The sequence below is a fragment of the Schistocerca gregaria genome, chromosome X (genome assembly GCF_023897955.1).
Source record: "Schistocerca gregaria isolate iqSchGreg1 chromosome X, iqSchGreg1.2, whole genome shotgun sequence".
In the NCBI taxonomy this organism is placed as follows: Eukaryota; Metazoa; Arthropoda; class Insecta; order Orthoptera; family Acrididae; genus Schistocerca; species Schistocerca gregaria.
The window spans coordinates 831,879,541-831,890,630 of record NC_064931.1 but is presented as its reverse complement, the minus strand read 5'-3'; positions in this window follow the sequence as shown (position 1 = coordinate 831,890,630).

Here is an 11,090-nt window from a genome sequence, read left to right as displayed (position 1 = left end):
AACAGCAACACAAAATGTAGCGGGAAGTGGTAGAAGGCAGCATATAAGACTCGTCCGAGCTTTCCAAGTGGTTATTGTTTCCAACTACAGTGCCCCCATTCCTCTCGATCTGTGACATTGGATCCCGCAGTGCTTAGGACACCTCAAAAACACAAAAAGGCAAGAAAAAGTCCAACACTCAAAAGAAAACTTATCCAAACTCACCACATCTTGTGAATGTAATGCGGATGGTGGGCTTGACTGTCATACCAGACAGATGACGTCTGCTATTCTGACACCAAATGTAGAGGCAACTTCTGGCACCGAATGTAACAGCAACACGAAATATAGCGCGAAGAGGTAGATGGCATCATATTAAGACTCGTCCGAGCTTTCCAAGTAGTTTATTGTTTCCAACTACAGTGCCCCCATTCCTCTCGATCTGTGTCATTGGATCCTGCAGTGCTGAGGACACCTCAAAAACACAAAAAGGCAAGAAAAAGTCCAACACTCAAAAGAAAACTTATCCAAGCTCACGATATCTTGTGAATGTAATGCGGATGAGGGCTCGAATGTCATTCCAGACAGATGAAGTCTGCTATTCTGACACCAAATGTAGAGGCAACTTCTGGCACCGAATGTAACAGCAACACGAAATGTACCTTGTAGAGGTAGAAGGCATCGTATTAAGACTCGTCCGAGCTTTCCAAGTGGTTTATTGTTTCCAACTACAGTGCCCCCATTCCTCTCGATCTGTGTCATTGGATCCCGCAGTGCTGAGGACACCTCAAAAACACAAAAAGGCAAGAAAAAGTCCAACACTCAAAAGAAAACTTATCCAAACTCACCACATCTTGTGAATGTAATGCGGGTGGTGGGCTTGACCGTCATACCAGACAGATGACGTCTGCTATTCTGACACCAAATGTAGAGGCAACTTCTGGCACCGAATGTAACAGCAACACGAAATGTAGCGGGAAGAGGTAGAAGGCACCGTATAAGACTCGTCCGAGCTTTCCAAGTGGTTATTGTTTCCAACTACAGTGCCCCCATTCCTCTCGATATGTGACATTGTATCCCGCAGTGCTTAGGACACCTCAAGAACACAAAAAGGCAAGAAAAAGTCCAACACTCAAAAGAAAACTTATCCAAACTCACCACATCTTGTGAATGTAATGCGGATGGTGGGCTTGACTGTCATACCAGACAGATGACGTCTGCTATTCTGTCACCAAATGTAGAGGCAACTTCTGGCACCGAATGTAACAGCAACACGAAATGTAGCGGGAAGAGGTAGATGGCATCATATTAAGACTCGTCCGAGCTTTCCAAGTAGTTTATTGTTTCCAACTACAGTGCCCCCATTCTTCTCGATCTGTGTCATTGGATCCCGCAGTGCTGAGGACACCTCAAAAACACCAAAAGGCAAGAAAAAGTCCAACACTCAAAAGAAAACTTATCCAAACTCACCACATATTGTGAATGTCATGCGGATGGTGGGCTCGACTGTCATACCAGACAGATGACGTCTGCTATTCTGACACCAAATGTAGAGGCAACTTCTGGCACCGAATGTAGCAGCAACACGAAATGTAGCGGGAAGAGGTAGAAGGCACCGTATAAACTCGTCCGAGCTTTCCAAGTGGTTTATTGTTTCCAACTACAGTGTCCCCATTCCTCTCGATCTGTGTCATTGGATCCCGCAGTGCTGAGGACACCTCAAAAACACAAAAAGGCAAGAAAAAGTCCAACACTCAAAAGAAAACTTATCCAAACTCACCACATCTTGTGAATGTAATGCGGATGGTGGGCTTGACTGTCATACCAGACAGATGACGTCTGCTATTCTGACACCAAATGTAGAGGCAACTTCTGGCACCGAATGTAACAGCAATACGAAATGTAGTGGGAAGAGGTAGAAGGCACCGTATAAGACTCGTCCGAGCTTTCCAAGTGGTTTATTGTTTCCAACTACAGTGCCCCCATTCCTCTCGATCTGTGACATTGGATCCCGCAGTGCTTAGGACACCTCAAAAACACAAAAAGGCAAGAAAAAGTCCAACACTCAAAAGAAAACTTATCCAAACTCACCACATCTTGTGAATGTAATGCGGATGGTGGGCTTGACTGTCATACCAGACAGATGACGTCTGCTATTCTGACACCAAATGTAGAGGCAACTTCTGGCACCGAATGTAACAGCAACACGAAATGTAGCGGGAAGAGGTAGAAGGCACCTTATAAGACTCGTCCGAGCTTTCCAAGTGGTTTATTGTTTCCAACTACAGTGCCCCCATTCCTCTCGATCTGTGTCATTGGATCCCGCAGTGCTGAGGACACCTCAAAAACACAAAAAGGCAAGAAAAAGTCCAACACTCAAAAGAAAATTTATCCAAACTCACCACATCTTGTGAATGTAATGCGGATGGTGGGCTCGACTGTAATACCAGACAGAAGACGTCTGCTATTCTGGCACCAAATGTAGAGGCAACTTCTGGCACCGAATGTAACAGCAACACGAAATGTAGCGGGAAGAGGTAGAAGGCACCGTATAAGACTCGTCCGAGCTTTCCAAGTGGTTTATTGTTTCCAACTAGAGTGCCCCCATTCCTCTCGATTGGTGTCATTGGATCCCGCAGTGCTGAGGACACCTCAAAAACACAAAAAGGCAAGAAAAAGTCCAACACTCAAAAGAAAACTTATCCACACTCACCACATCTTGTGAATGTAATGCGGATGGTGGGCTCGACTGTCATACCAGACAGATGACGTCTGCTATTCTGACACCAAATGTAGAGAGAACTTCTGGCACCGAATGTAACAGCAACACGAAATGTAGCGGGAAGAGGTAGAAGGCACCGTATAATACTCGTCCGAGCTTTCCAAGTGGTTTATTGTTTCCAACTACAGTGCCCCCATTCCTGTCGATCTGTGTCATTGGATCCCGCAGTGCTGAGGACACCTCAAAAACACAAAAAGGCAAGAAAAAGTCCAACACTCAAAAGAAAACTTATCCAAACACACCACATCTTGTGAATGTAATGCGGATGGTGGGCTCGACTGTCATACCAGACAGATGACGTCTGCTATTCTGACACCAAATGTAGAGGCAACTTCTGGCACTGAATGTAACAACAACACGAAATGTAGCGGGGAGAGGTAGAAGGCACCGTATAAGACTCGTCCGAGCTTTCCAAGTGGTTTATTGTTTCCTTCTACAGTGCCACCATTCCTCTCGATCTGTGTCATTGGATCCCGCACTGCTGAGGACAACTCAAAAACACAAAAAATGCAAGAAAAAGTCCAACACTCAAAAGAAAACTTATCCAAACTCACCACATCTTGTGAATGTAATGCGGATGGCGGGTTCGACTGTCATACCAGACAGATGACGTCTGCTATTCTGACACCAAATGTGGAGGCAACTTCTGGCACCGAATGTAACAGCAACACGAAATGTAGCGGGAAGAGGTAGAAGGCACCGTATAAGACTCATCCGAGCTTTCCAAGTGGTTTATTGTTTCCAACTACAGTGCCCCCATTCCTCTCGATCTGTGTCATTGGATCCCGCAGTGCTGAGGACACCTCAAAAACACAAAAAGGCAAGAAAAAGTCCAACACTCAAAAGAAAACTTATCCAAACTCACCACATCTTGTGAATGTAATGCGGATGGTGGGCTCGACTGTCATACCAGACAGATGATGTCTGCTATTCCGAAACCAAATGTAGAGACAACTTCTGGCACCGAATGTAACAGCAACACGAAATGTAGCGGGAAGAGGTAGAAGGTACCGTATTAAGACTCGTCCGAGCTTTCCAAGTGGTTTATTGTTTCCAACTACAGTGCCCCCATTCCTCTCGATCTGTGTCATTGGATCCCGCAGTGCTGAGGACACCTCAAAAACACAAAAAGGCAAGAAAAAGTCCAACATTCAAAAGAAAACTTATCCAAGCTCACCACATCTTGTGAATGTAATGCGGATGGTGGGTACGACTGTCATACCAGACAGATGATGTCTGCTATTCTGACACCAAATGTAGAGGCAACTTCTGGCACCGAATGTAACAGCAACACGATATGTAGCGGGAAGAGGTAGAAGGCACCGTATGAGACTCGCCCGAGCTTTCCAAGTGGTTTATTGTTTCCAACTACAGTGCCCCCATTCCTCTCGATCTGTGTCATTGTATCCCGCAGTGCTGAGGACACCTCAAAAACACAAAAAGGCAAGAAAAAGTCCAACACTCAAAAGAAAACTTATCCAAACTCACCACATCTTGTGAATGTAACGCAGATATTGGGCTCGACGGTCATACCAGACAGATGACGTCTGCTATTCTTTCACCAAATGTAGAGGCAACTTCTGGCACCGAATGTAACAGCAACACGAAATGTAGCGGGAAGAGGTAGAAGGTACTGTATTAAGACTCGTCCGAGCTTTCCAAGTAGTTTATTGTTTCCAACTACAGTGCCCCCATTCCTCTCGATCTGTGTCATTGGATCCCGCAGTGCTGAGGACAACTCAAAAACACAAAAAGGTAAGAAAAAGTCCAACACTCAAAAGAAAACTTATCCAAACTCACCACATCTTGTGAATGTAATGCGGATGGTGGGCTTGACTGTCATACCAGACAGATGATGTCTGCTATTCTGACACCAAATGTAGGGGCAACTTCTGGCACCGAATGTAACAGCACCAAGAAATGTAGCGGGAAGAGGTAGAAGGTACCGTATTAAGACTCGTCCGAGCTTTCCAAGTGGTTTATTGTTTCCAACTACAGTGCCCCCATTCCTCTCGATCTGTGTCATTGGATCCCGCAGTGCTGAGGACACCTCAAAAACACAAAAAGGCAAGAAAAAGTCCAACACTCAAAAGAAAACTTATCCAAACTCACCACATCTTGTGAATATAATGCGGATGGTGGGCTCGACTGTCATACCAGACAGATGACATCTGCTATTCTGACACCTAATGTAGAGGCAACTTCTGGCACCGAATGTAACAGCAACACGAAATGTAGCGGGAAGAGGTAGAAGGCACCGTATAAGACTCGTCCGAGCTTTCCAAGTGGTTTATTGTTTCCAACTACAGTGCCCCCATTCCTCTCGATCTGTGTCATTGGATCCCGTAGTGCTAAGGACACCTCAAAAACACAAAAAGGCAAGAAAAAGTCCAACACTCAAAAGAAAACTTATCCAAACTCACCACATCTTGTGAATGTAATGCGGATGGTGGGCTTGACTGTCATACCAGACAGATGACGTCTGCTATTCTGACACCAAATGTAGAGGCAACTTCTGGCACCGAATGTAACAGCAACACGAAATGTAGCAGGAAGAGATAGATGGCATCATATTAAGACTCGTCCGAGCTTTCCAAGTGGTTTATTGTTTCCAACTACAGTGCCCCCATTCCTCTCGATATGTGTCATTGGATCCTGTAGTGCTGAGGACACCTCAAAAACACAAAAAGGCAAGAAAAAGTCCAACACTCAAAAGAAAACTTATCCAAGCTCACCATATCTTGTGAATGTAATGCGGATGAGGGCTCGAATGTCATTCCAAACAGATGAAGTCTGCTATTCTGACACCAAATGTAGAGGCAACTTCTGGCACCGAATGTAACAGCAACACGAAATGTAGCGGGAAGAAGAAGAAGGTACCGTATTAAGACTCGTCCGAGCTTTCCAAGTGGTTTATTGTTTCCAACTACAGTGCCCCCATTCCTCTCGATCTGTGTCATTGGATCCCGCAGTGCTGAGGACACCTCAAAAACACAAAAAGGCAAGAAAAAGTCCAACACTCAAAAGAAAACTTATCCAAACTCACCACATCTTCTGAATGTAATGCGGATGGTGGGCTCGACTGTCATACCAGACAGATGATGTCTGCTATTCTGAAACCAAATGTAGAGACAAGTTCTGGCACCGAATGTAACAGCAACACGAAATGTAGCGGGAAGAGGTAGAAGGTACCGTATTAAGACTCGTCCGAGCTTTCCAAGTGGTTTATTGTTTCCAACTACAGTGCCCCCATTCCTCTCGATCTGTGTCATTGGATCCCGCAGTACTGAGGACACCTCAAAAACACAAAAAGGCAAGAAAAAGTGAAACACTCAAGAGAAAACTTATCCAAACTCACCACATCTTGTGAATGTAATGCGGATGGTGGGCTTGACTGTCATACCAGACAGATGAAGTCTGCTATTCTGACACCAAATGTAGAGGCAACTTCTGGCACCGAATGTAACAGCAACACGAAATGTAGCGGGAAGAGGTAGAAGGCACCGTATAAGAGTCGTCCGAGCTTTCCAAGTGGTTTATTGTTTCCAACTACAGTGCCCCCATTCCTCTCGATCTGTGTCATTGTATCCCGCAGTGCTGAGGACACCTCAAAAACACAAAAAGGCAAGAAAAAGTCCAACACTCAAAAGAAAACTTATCCAAACTCACCATATCTTGTGAATGTAATGCAGATGGTGGGCTCGACGGTCATACCAGACAGATGACGTCTGCTATTCTGACACCAAATGTAGAGACAATTTCTGGCACCGAATGTAACAGCAACACGAAATGTAGCGGGAAGAGGTAGAAGGTACCGTATTAAGACTCGTCCGAGCTTTCCAAGTGGTTTATTGTTTCCAACTACAGTGCCCCCATTCCTCTCGATCTGTGTCATTGGATCCTGCAGTGCTGAGGACACCTCAAAAACACAAAAAGGCAAGAAAAAGTCCAACACTCAAAAGAAAACTTATCCAAACTCACCACATCTTGTGAATGTAATGCGGATGGCGGGCTTGACTGTCATACCAGACAGATGACGTCTGCTATTCTGACACCAAATTTAGAGGCAACGTCTGGCACCGAATGTAACAGCAACACGAAATGTAGCGGGAAGAGGTAGAAGGCACCGTATAAGACTCATCCGAGCTTTCCAAGTGGTTTATTGTTTCCAACTACAGTGCCCCATTCCTCTCGATCTGTGTCATTGGATCCCGCAGTGCTGAGGACACCTCAAAAACACAAAAAGGCAAGAAAAAGTCCAACACTCAAAAGAAAACTTATCCAAGCTCACCACATCTTGTGAATGTAATGCGGATGGTGGGCTCGACTGTCATACCAGACAGATGATGTCTGCTATTCTGAAACCAAATGTAGAGACAAGTTCTGGCACCGAATGTAACAGCAACACGAAATGTAGCGGGAAGAGGTAGAAGGTACCGTATTAAGACTCGTCCGAGCTTTCCAAGTGGTTTATTGTTTCCAACTAGAGTGCCCCCATTCCTCTCGATCTGTCTCATTGGATCCCGCAGTGCTGAGGACACCTCAAAAACACAAAAAGGCAAGAAAAAGTCCAACACTCAAAAGAAAACTTATCCAAACTCACCACATCTTGTGAATGTAATGCGGATGGTGGGCTTGACTGTCATACCAGACAGATGACGTCTGCTATTCTGACACCAAATGTAGAGGCAACTTCTGGCACCGAATGTAACAGCAACACGAAATGTAGCGGGAAGAAGAAGAAGGTACCGTATTAAGACTCGTCCGAGCTTTCCAAGTGGTTTATTGTTTCCAACTACAGTGCCCCCATTCCTCTCGATCTGTGTCATTGGATCCCGCAGTGCTGAGGACACCTCAAAAACACAAAAAGGCAAGAAAATGTCCAACACTCAAAAGAAAACTTATCCAAACTCACCTCATCTTGTGAATGTAATGCGGATGGTGGGCTCGACTGTCATACCAGACAGATGATGTCTGCTATTCTGACACCAAATGTAGAGGCAACTTCTGGCACCGAATGTAACAGCAACACGAAATGTAGCGGGAAGAGGTAGAAGGCACCGTATGAGACTCGCCCGAGCTTTCCAAGTGGTTTATTGTTTCCAACTACAGTGCCCCCATTCCTCTCGATCTGTGTCATTGTATCCCGCAGTGCTGAGGACACCTCAAAAACACAAAAAGGCAAGAAAAAGTCCAACACTCAAAAGAAAACTTATCCAAACTCACCACATCTTGTGAATGTAATGCAGATATTGGGCTCGACGGTCATACCAGACAGATGACGTCTGCTATTCTTTCACCAAATGTAGAGGCAACTTCTGGCACCGAATGTAACAGCAACATGAAATGTAACGGGAAGAGGTAGAAATTACTGTATTAAGACTCGTCCGAGCTTTCCAAGTAGTTTATTGTTTCCAACTACAGTGCCCCCATTCCTCTCGATCTGTGTCATTGGATCCCGCAGTGCTGAGGACACCTCAAAAACACAAAAAGGCAAGAAAAAGTCCAACACTCAAAAGAAAACTTATCCAAACTCACCACATCTTGTGAATGTAATGCGGATGGTGGGCTTGACTGTCATACCAGACAGATGATGTCTGCTATTCTGACACCAAATGTAGAGACAACTTCTGGCACCGAATGTAACAGCAACACGAAATGTAGCGGGAAGAGGTAGAAGGTACCGTATTAAGACTCGTCCGAGCTTTCCAAGTGGTTTATTGTTTCCAACTACAGTGCCCCCATTCCTCTCGATCTGTGTCATTGGATCCCGCAGTGCTGAGGACACCTCAAAAACACAAAAAGGCAAGAAAAAGTCCAACACTCAAAAGAAAACTTATCCAAACTCACCACATCTTGTGAATGTAATGCGGATGGTGGGCTCGACTGTCATACCAGACAGATGACATCTGCTATTCTGACACCAAATATAAAGGCAACTTCTGGCACCGAATGTAACAGCAACACGAAATGTAGCGGAAAGAGGTAGAAGGCACCGTATAAGACTTGTCCGAGCTTTCCAAGTGGTTTACTGTTTCCAACTACAGTGACCCCATTCCTCTCGATCTGTGTCATTGGATCCCGTAGTGCTAAGGACACCTCAAAAACACAAAAAGGCAAGAAAAAGTCCAACACTCAAAAGAAAACTTATCCAAACTCACCACATCTTGTGAATGTAATGCTTATGGTGGGCTCGACTGTCATACCAGGCAGATGACGTCTGCTATTCTGACACCAAATGTAGAGGCAACTTCTGGCACCGAATGTAACAGCAACACGAAATGTAGCGGGAAGAGGTAGAAGGCACCGTATAAGACTCGTCCGAGCTTTCCAAGTGGTTTATTGTTTCCAACTACAGTGCCCCCATTCCTCTCGATCTGTGTCATTGTATCCCGCAGTGCTGAGGACACCTCAAAAACACAAAAAGGCAAGAAAAAGTCCAACACTCAAAAGAAAACTTATCCAAACTCACCACATCTTGTGAATGTAATGCAGATGGTGGGCTCGACGGTCATACCAGACAGATGACGTCTGCTATTCTGACACCAAATGTAGAGACAATTTCTGGCACCGAATGTAACAGCAACACGAAATGTAGCGGGAAGAGGTAGAAGGTACCGTATTAAGACTCGTCCGAGCTTTCCAAGTGGTTTATTGTTTCCAACTACAGTGCCCCCATTCCTCTCGATATGTGTCATTGGATCCTGCAGTGCTGAGGACACCTCAAAAACACAAAAAGGCAAGAAAAAGTCCAACACTCAAAAGAAAACTTATCCAAGCTCACCATATCTTGTGAATATAATGCGGATGAGGGCTGGAATGTCATTGCAAACAGATGAAGTCTGCTATTCTGACACCAAATGTAGAGGCAACTTCTGGCACCGAATGTAACAGCAACACGAAATGTAGCGGGAAGAGGTAGAAGGTACCGTATTAAGACTCGTCCGAGCTTTCCAAGTGGTTTATTGTTTCCAACTAGAGTGCCCCCATTCCTCTCGATCTGTGTCATTGGATCCCGCAGTGCTGAGGACACCTCAAAAACACAAAAAGGCAAGAAAAAGTCCAACACTCAAAAGAAAACTTATCCAAACTCACCACATCTTGTGAATGTAATGCGGATGGTGGGCTTGACTGTCATACCAGACAGATGACGTCTGCTATTCTGACACCAAATGTAGAGGCAACTTCTGGCACCGAATGTAACAGCAACACGAAATGTAGCGGGAAGAAGAAGAAGGTACCGTATTAAGACTCGTCCGAGCTTTCCAAGTGGTTTATTGTTTCCAACTACAGTGCCCCCATTCCTCTCGATCTGTGTCATTGGATCCCGCAGTGCTGAGGACACCTCAAAAACACAAAAAGGCAAGAAAAAGTCCAACACTCAAAAGAAAACTTATCCAAACTCACCTCATCTTGTGAATGTAATGCGGATGGTGGGCTCGACTGTCATACCAGACAGATGATGTCTGCTATTCTGACACCAAATGTAGAGGCAACTTCTGGCACCGAATGTAACAGCAACACGAAATGTAGCGGGAAGAGGTAGAAGGCACCGTATGAGACTCGCCCGAGCTTTCCAAGTGGTTTATTGTTTCCAACTACAGTGCCCCCATTCCTCTCGATCTGTGTCATTGTATCCCGCAGTGCTGAGGACAACTCAAAAACACAAAAAGGCAAGAAAAAGTCCAACACTCAAAAGAAAACTTATCCAAACTCACCACATCTTGTGAATGTAATGCAGATATTGGGCTCGACGGTCATACCAGACAGATGACGTCTGCTATTCTTTCACCAAATGTAGAGGCAACTTCTGGCACCGAATGTAACAGCAACATGAAATGTAACGGGAAGAGGTAGAAATTACTGTATTAAGACTCGTCCGAGCTTTCCAAGTAGTTTATTTTTTCCAACTACAGTGCCCCCATTCCTCTCGATCTGTGTCATTGGATCCCGCAGTGCTGAGGACAACTCAAAAACACAAAAAGGCAAGAAAAAGTCCAACACTCAAAAGAAAACTTATCCAAACTCACCACATCTTGTGAATGTAATGCGGATGGTGGGCTTGACTGTCATACCAGACAGATGATGTCTGCTATTCTGACACCAAATGTAGAGACAACTTCTGGCACCGAATGTAACAGCAACACGAAATGTAGCGGGAAGAGGTAGAAGGTACCGTATTAAGACTCGTCCGAGCTTTCCAAGTGGTTTATTGTTTCCAACTACAGTGCCCCCATTCCTCTCGATCTGTGTCATTGGATCCCGCAGTGCTGAGGACACCTCAAAAACACAAAAAGGCAAGAAAAAGTCCAACACTCAAAAGAAAACT